The sequence below is a fragment of the Lissotriton helveticus genome, chromosome 7 (genome assembly GCF_964261635.1).
Source record: "Lissotriton helveticus chromosome 7, aLisHel1.1, whole genome shotgun sequence".
NCBI classification, from domain to species: Eukaryota; Metazoa; Chordata; class Amphibia; order Caudata; family Salamandridae; genus Lissotriton; species Lissotriton helveticus.
The window spans coordinates 1423091501-1423099882 of record NC_136068.1 but is presented as its reverse complement, the minus strand read 5'-3'; the positions used below and the strand labels follow the sequence as shown (position 1 = coordinate 1423099882).

The following is an 8382-nucleotide window of genomic DNA, read 5'->3' as shown; positions in this document are numbered from 1 at the left end:
ATTTGCGGTGTCGTTGGTATGGGCCGGGCGGCAACCCTGAATCGCGTATGAAATTCTGACACTTCCTATGTCGATGGTTGGTCTGGGGTCCACGGATTTCAGAAAATATGCCCTTTGCGCTCAAGCCAGCTTCCTCCACTTCTGGTTACATCCCACCCCTACCAACCCCATGTCGCAGTGGAATCAGATGTGGCCTCCCCCTGGCCCCTGTCCACAGCCCTATTCTCACCCACTGTTCGACCCCGGGTGGAAGTGAATACTGTGGAGACACTGCGTTGGGCATGGTCGCAGCTGAGCCGCCTAGCTGGTCTCCCTCTGCTATCCGCCAATGCCGTACCCATTTTGGACCACCCGGACTTTCCGCCCCTGCAGTCCTCTGCTATGTCTCGCCATGCGGCGTCTCGAGGCCTATACCCGGATGACTCCTTCTATTCCCTTCCGGAGTCCCCGTCCCTGATTGACACACTCCTTTTTTGTCAGCTGCGCGCCACCTGTCGGAAACTGCACCCAACCTTCCCGCACCCCCCGCCTACTTTCCCGGCATTAGATTACGTATACACTTCTGCCTCCCCATGAAAACTCGTTACCAGATTGTACGCCCTTACTTTGCTGACCTCTGCCGTTTCTTCGTCTCGTGCGCGTGACGCTTGGAGCGCGGACCTCGGTGTGGAGATTTCGGACGCCGATTGGCTTTACTGCTGTAACCAGACCACTAAACTATCCCAGAATTATCGGCTTCGCTTGATCCACTTTAAATTTTTACACAGGTTCTATCGCACACAGGTACATCTTCACCACTTGGGGCTATGCCCAGAGGACTCTTCCAGGCGCTGTTCGGCACCGGCCGCAGACTTTGCCCACCTGTCCTGGCTCTGTCCTAAGGTGCAGGGGTTCTGGATAGAGGTCTGTTCCATTATTTCTGCCATTACCGGCATGGAGGTGCGTCCGGATCCTTCCGTTTGTCTTCTTGGTTTTGCGAAATCCTGTCCCGATGCTTCCCGCCGGCTGATCGCCGTGCTCCTGGGGCTGCGGAGGCGGCGAATAGCGATGTGCTGGGGCCGCCGTCCCGCTCCTGAGACCGCTGCCTGGCTGGAGGACGCCTCCCGTTGTCAAACACTCCTGTCTGAGTTCTGGGACCTGATGCCGGTCAGATCGTGCCCGGTTGACATTTGGGGCCTCCTGGTTGACTATCTCCTCTCCTGCGCCCCCTCTAGCAGTGCTGCCTCCCCTGTGCTCCCTGCTGGCCCTGGGCCCGCGGAGGCCGCTGCTGATGACTACACCTGACGGCCCTTGCCCACCCTGCCCTCCAACGCGCTGACAGCTAATACCTACCCGGGCTGCCCCTCTCGCGCTCTCCGCCGGCCCCTGGTCCGCGGCGGCCGCCGGTGCTGGCTCCCGGTACCCCGGTCTGTCATGGCCTCGACCACCCCTATGCCTCTCCCCCGTGGGGGATCCCGCTTTTCATGTCACCTCGCCGAGAATTCTCCTCTATTCTCTTGTATTTACTAGGCAGCACATTACTGTCAAGCTTTTGTTTTTCATGAATGCTTGTTGAATATTCGTTATCTATTGAAATGGACATGGACTCGCTATTACGTAACTTGTCACCATGCACAATGTAAAGACGTGGAACTCTCTGTTGGATTGATGTTGTATTATGTATGCATTATGTAAACTGATAAATAAAATTTAAAAAATAAAAATAAAAAAATATTAGCCAAGGGTGACATATATGCATTAAAAATGGTAGGGCAGAGAGCCAAACTCAGTGGAATGCCATAATTCAAAGGCTTTGCTACAGACATAAAGGGAGAATGAAAGACCTCCTGTGTGTGGTTGCTGATAAAGGACTTAAACCAAGACACACAATCAACAAACATTCTTAGTCATAAAAAAGGTTCTTTCATTACAGATAGATACTTTGAGATGTACTTGCCTATTTAGTAAGGTAAAATAATATCTGAAGCTGCATGAACATTTGATTGTATTGTTTAGGGAATGCTCTTAAAAACATGACTTACAAAACGTGATGAGTTGTCATTTCTCACTGTCTTGGCGTTACCAAAAGCTTCTAGCAGTGGGTTAGCTGAGATGATTTGATCTTCCAGCGTAAAAAATAAAGACATGCTAAATTCAACACTTCAAATATGAAACAATGAAGGACTTGTGTTTGTTGCAATCATTAACACATTACACACCTTTGCATCTTCTTTTTTTATTCACTCAAACAGCTGCGATTGTTGCAAATTATTGGCTGACACGTATTGTCTTCACAGTCTTTACAGCACCAGATTCTCCACTGCCAGAAATAAAATATATACATCATACAAATTTAAGAGATATGCAGTATGCTAAGTTCCTATTGAACTGCTCGCATTGGGCGCGTGTGTAGCATAATTTTTCCAGCGCGCAGTGTCTCTACTGGAGAGCACACGTCCCCAGATCTGAAACGAGGATGAAGTAGATGTTTTGAAATGTGGCTCATGAAAGGCAAAGGTCACGCTGTAGAAAGTCTGCAGAAATGAAAAAGCCTTGCCCTGAAATGCATGTGTATAAGAAAGTACAGAAATAAAAATGCCTTTTCTTGAAATATGTGTGTATTGAAATCATGGACATGATTTAAATACACGCATTTCAGGAGAAGGCATATTTATTTCTCCAGACTTTCTACTGACAGCCATGATCTTTGCCTTCCATGAGGCACATTTCAAAACATCCACTTTAACCTCCTTTCTGATAAGGAAATCATCATGTGCTGAACAATCCCAAGGGGCAGCAATACAGAAATGCTGAAGAAACAAAAGGGAGGAGTGTTTTTTTTACATAAACTTCAAAGTAATTAAGACTGTTGGAATGGATGGAGTAATGTTCTGCTTATCTATCACTTTCCTTGATGCACAGAATATTCACTTACAATGAAAAGTATTTAGAAAAGGATCTGTAAGCAGCCATCACCCACTGAAGTCCAATAGCGGGCGCAGAGTAGAAATATCGCCGCATAAATATCGTTGTAATAAATATCATTTACAAAAATATAGTTTACAAAAATATCGATTTGTTAATAATTGTATGTATTTTAGTGTTTTGAATGAGAATTGTTTGTAACTTTATTATGTTTTAGAGTTTTACTAGTTATTAATTTATTTGAAGTTTGATTCTGCGTTTTTAGTTCCGTAGTGGGTTGTGGGTTTATAGGGGAATAGGGTGGATAGTAATTTAATTTTATAAAATGTATTGACTAATTAATGTGTTAATTGATTAATTAATAATATTTTAATAATTAGTTGCTAATTAATCTCAATTAGTTAATTAATGAATAATTATGTTAATTGCTTAATTAATTTTAGGTGTGTGTTTTGGTGTTAATATGTGTAAATGGTGTGAAAGGTGGAAAACAATTAGATCTATTATGATTATTTAATAAATAATATTTAATTAATTTTCATTAATTAATTAGTAATTATTGAATTTAATTGTGTAATTAATTGTAGGTGTGTGTTGTGGATTTTATAGTGTTAAATAATGGGTACATATTTTTTTAATTTTCTTTGTTATTAATAATATATTTAAAATTATATATTAATTATGTTAATGTTGGAAATTAAATTTAATAAAAATTATGATTGTTTTGTGTTTTTATTGTTTTGTGATCCAGCGCATTCCCTACTGTTGCACTCACTGGAGTGGGAATAGTAATTTTTACCCCTCCGCTATCCTGCGCTTTCCCTACTGTTGCACTCATTGGAGTGGGAATAGTAATTTGTACCCCTCCGCTATCCTGCGCTTTCCCTACTGTTGCACAGCCACGGCCGGTAGTGGGAGTACCGGCCGGGCGGTGACGTGGGGAGGGGGAGGGGGAGGGGCAGGGTAAGGGGTAGTAATGTGTGGATTACGGACTTTAAAAGGTAAGGCAACATAAAAATAAATAAAACGAATGTTGTTGCACACACTGCATCCCCAAATGCGATGCAGTGTGTGCAACGAAATTCATATCATTTAGGTGTGCATTCTTGGGCTTATTTCTGTGTGGTCCTTGGCTATGCCTTACCGAAGGACCTGCAAATAGTAGTTTGCAAATATGTTTTTCTCCGTACCAAGGCGCAGAGTAAACATGACGAAGTGGAGGGTGGATCAAAATAGCATTCCTGGTGCTTTTGATTTTTCTCACACTAACATTTTTCATTTTTTATTAAAAGTTGACTTTTTTTCACTGTCAGAAATAGTCTTTAAGGCAACCTTGTTTGGCTCAATGAGAGAGGCGCAGAGTAAACATGACGAAGTGGAGGGTGGATCAAAATAGCATTCCTGGCGCTTTTGATTTTTCTCACACTAACATTTTTCATTTTTTATTAAAAGTTGACTTTTTTTCACTGTCAGAAATAGTCTTTAAGGCAACCTTGTTTGGCTCAATGAGAGAGTCTGTACTGAATTTCGTGTTTCACGGTTTCTTCCAGTGAGCCTCCCCACCTTTGTATACAGCGCCCCTGGACGTTGTTTACTCTAATTCATATAAAGCATACCTATTTGCTGTCCTTTGTCTCCAGCTTGGAGCACCCTGGGAGCTTACCAGAGAGATTGGCACATGACGACACCTTGCTCCTCCCCACGTCACGGGGTTGAGTTCTAAAAGGGGTGATGTAGGCTTTAATCCTTGTGGTGTGGCTTCTCATCCTTCCAATTGGATCAGTTGACAACACCTTCCATATGTATGCAAATTAGTTTGTAGTTTATGCTATGTATGCAATGAATGTAGTATATTAGTATGTGAGAATAAACCATATAGTATATTTGTAATTTGTATATTAGTAGTCACACTATCTCCTTCTATGCTAACATCCACTATTCATACATGTTTTCCCCTTCTCTTCCTTCCTTACCCCCCCCCCCCCCCCCCCCACCCCCGTACCATCTTTTGGTTGGTTCTTTCGTTTGATGGCACTACTTAAATACTCATTTTCTTCACAACAGTGTCTTGTAGGGGAAGTAAAACTTCTGTTTGAAAATGTCAAACTCACCTTTCCCTTTGCAGCATTCTTCAGGCAATGTCCTTAAGCCTTCAGTAATAGCGGTTTTCCCATGGCATTGTTTAGTGTGACATACTTGCTACTTTGACCTTCAGGGCAGCCCACCAGCCAAGGGGATTGTGTTACTGAGACATGCCAACATTCTGTGCTTTGTAAGTCTCGCTGGTATGCATCAGCTGTCCATTTTGGAACCACTGCTAGTGTTTTCTTCCTTCATAAGTCTTTAGGAAGAAAAATAATACAAAATCTTCTGAGCAAACATCACGCCATGTTTTAAGGGAATTTTCAAAAGTTGACGTACAATGAAGCACTAAAGGCGAAAAAATATAAAAGCCAGGTGTCCTGGCTCGGTGAACTAATACATCTACTCCAGAAGTCAGTGTCTGAGCTCATATTTTCAGTTCAAAATCTTATGGGAGTTTTTGGGGGGATATAGGGATGGTTCACTCAGCCTTTCATCATTCTTCAGTTGATAAAATAGGTACTATTGAGTTGGATAACAATAAGCATCTATTATTCAGCACCAGGATACTGCAAAGGGTGATGCTTTATAGATACACATTATGTTATTTGGTCAGAACTTCTTTTGATGGGCACCACGGTGTACAATGTAAATTATACAGTATGACTAGTGAAGAGACAACGCATTATGAAGCTGGAGGTGGAAAATAAAGCAGGCATCAGCTTTATGTAAGCTGAATTACTTTCTTAGCAATAAATGAAATTTAGAAGGGCAGCATGACACAGTTCTTGCAAAAATACATACAACTGAATCTGTGTTTGTGGGTGTGTTCATGTTTGTTGGTGGGCGGGGCTAGGCGAATAAGAGAGAGCCACAGTGACCTGTGACATATTTGAAAAATGTACTGCTCATGACATCATAAACAAAGCTTCTGCAGAGTTTCACTACTGCCCAAAGTTTTATTAATAAGCCCTTTATAAAAGCAAAACCAAACACAGAACATTCAAATTGCAATCAGTGTTCATTGTTACAGCTACAAATATCTCTGAGTTTACTATTGTATGTTATTTAATAAACAGTTTATCTGTGATAGCATATCAAACACAGAGCACTCTAAATGTAATCAGGGTCCATTGTTAACTGATCATTGTAGGACTAGCTTCAAACATCTATGAGCATAACCACTATGTATTATTTAATCAATAGGCTATACATGAAAGCTGGACATTCTGATTGACCCATTGCTATATCTGCCTTGCTTCAAGAATGTATGATTTCCATTCCAAGAATGTATTTTTTAAGGAAACAAAACATGTTTTATCTGAACTCCATATTTTAAACAACATAGTCAAACATTGTTCTCTTTTTGTTTTATAGACAAACTGGATAGGCCAGTATTTCACTTACTGTTTTCAATAAAACCTTTTCTGTTTGACTGTTTGAAAAACGTGTGCTTCCATGCTAATTGTGCCAAAATAAACAATTAAATAAAAATTCAATATCAGGTAACGTCCTGCTAAAGGTATGTGTTTGTATAGGGGTGCAAAAAAATTATTGTTTTTTGCTTAGCTTGGCCATTGATAGACTATGTAGATTACTTGTTAGCTGAGAAAACACTTGTGATGCAATGTGTGCATGACAGTGTAGTATCTTTATTCTAATCGTATTCTTGTCTGAGAAAGACAAATTATAAATGTATTTGTCAAAGTGTTGCTTATGAAGTATTTTTGGTCGAACATGGTGGGTGTAGGAAGGTAGACAAGAGAGACATATCAAAAGTTTGTTAAGCACATGTGGTGAGGCCTGTCTGTTATTTATTAACTGGGTGGGTGCCAGATGCTCTTGTATTTGGGTCACATTTGTAGCATTGTCATAGTAGAATATATGGCAGATCTTGGGATCTGGTTATCTGGACAGGACAATAGGAGCAGAAGAGAAATAGCGGTAAAAGGCCAATGGTTAGAGAGTGGTAGGAAAAGTGATCTAGGGGACAAAAGAGAGGGGGCGAAAAGAAGAACTTGTGAAAAATGACATTCCAGAATGCTAATAGGGTTGCTTGTATCTTAATTTAGTATGCTTCAATTGACTTTTTAATCAGTCATTTAAGAAAGAGACAGTTAACTAACAAACATGACTGTGCATTTGTCTACAGTGTAACAGATGAGCGGGCCCTGTTTCTATGAACAAAAATTAGATTCTACCACTGCTCACTTAATAGTACTGCCTTCACTAGCCTTGCAAGGATGTGTCAGTCATTGCAACACAACCCTGTTTTTGTAGGTTGCACTTGGATTTATAAAATAGTCACATTAAGATAATGAGCTATCTAAACAATATACCAGACGCACCTAACACCCATTGCTTGTAATGTGCAGGTGAGAAGTCACCTTGTGGTGTGTGCCACATCATTTTCAATTTGTATTACAATGGTTAGTTGAACATGGGACAGTCCCACCTAGTAGGAAACCTTCTTAACTGAAGCATATATTGTTATTGACAGAACCATGCAATTATAGTTTGGGGTGGCAAGATGATGCAAGTGTCCATGAGGTTTGAAAATGAATCTCTTACCTCTTATCCCACCAAAGAAGACACAGCACACTCAGTCTAGTCAGCTCTGAAACAAAGAAGATGTGAAGCATTGTTACTCCAAGGCATAACCGTATTCAGAGCTTGCAATCATGCGTGCATTAACAAATCAGGCACAGCCTTTCTGCCTGCAGAGCAGATCTAATGTGTGATCCAGAGCTGGCAGTGCTTCTAAAACAGCTGCCCTCAGCAACCTGCCTGTTATTTGGCGATGGATCATTACATGCCTCTGGATTGAAGATGGCCTCAGTGCATATCTGGCTGCTCCACTTACCTCGAGTTCTCCCAGGAAGCATAGGGGATAACAATGCCAGGGGCCCTTTTATAGGACATCGCTGGTTGACACATATGGAGACACCCCCTGCTTTATTAGGACCAAACAATTTGGCAATCTCTCTGCCCAGCATAATTCTCTTTCATATTGTGTGAGGGGATATTATTAGAGATGAGTTATTCCACAGTGCGCGTCTGAAACAATCTCCTATAAATAAACTGCCAAGGTGAACCCCAGGGGCTCTGTTACACTTCCCATATGAAAAGGAACATCAAGACAGCCAAATAGAACAGCACATTTATTTATAAATATATATATAAAGACAGAATTTGTCTTTAGGGTTCTGTGTGCCGAGCACCAGGCGTGGGGATTCTTTGTTTTACAGCAGGATCATCATAGACACAAAAGATCCTCAGGCAGCACAGGAATGTATTCAGTAAAAATAACCCATGTAAACATGGTACTTGCTGCCACAGACTATTTATTACACAGATCCTTACACAACAGCATTTACTATCACCTTACACAATACT

General features: G+C 41.4%; 1 long non-coding RNA gene across 1 annotated transcript; it reads right to left on the bottom strand.

The window, feature by feature from the left end:
• Window positions 1–2018: 2018 nt before the first annotated feature.
• LOC144767446 (uncharacterized) lies at window positions 2019–7605 on the bottom strand. Its single transcript, XR_013598207.1, has 4 exons — window positions 7558–7605; window positions 5016–5245; window positions 2199–2299; window positions 2019–2101 (listed from the first exon to the last, which is right to left on the bottom strand). It is a non-coding gene; the product is annotated as an uncharacterized LOC144767446 (long non-coding RNA).
• Window positions 7606–8382: the final 777 nt, after the last annotated feature.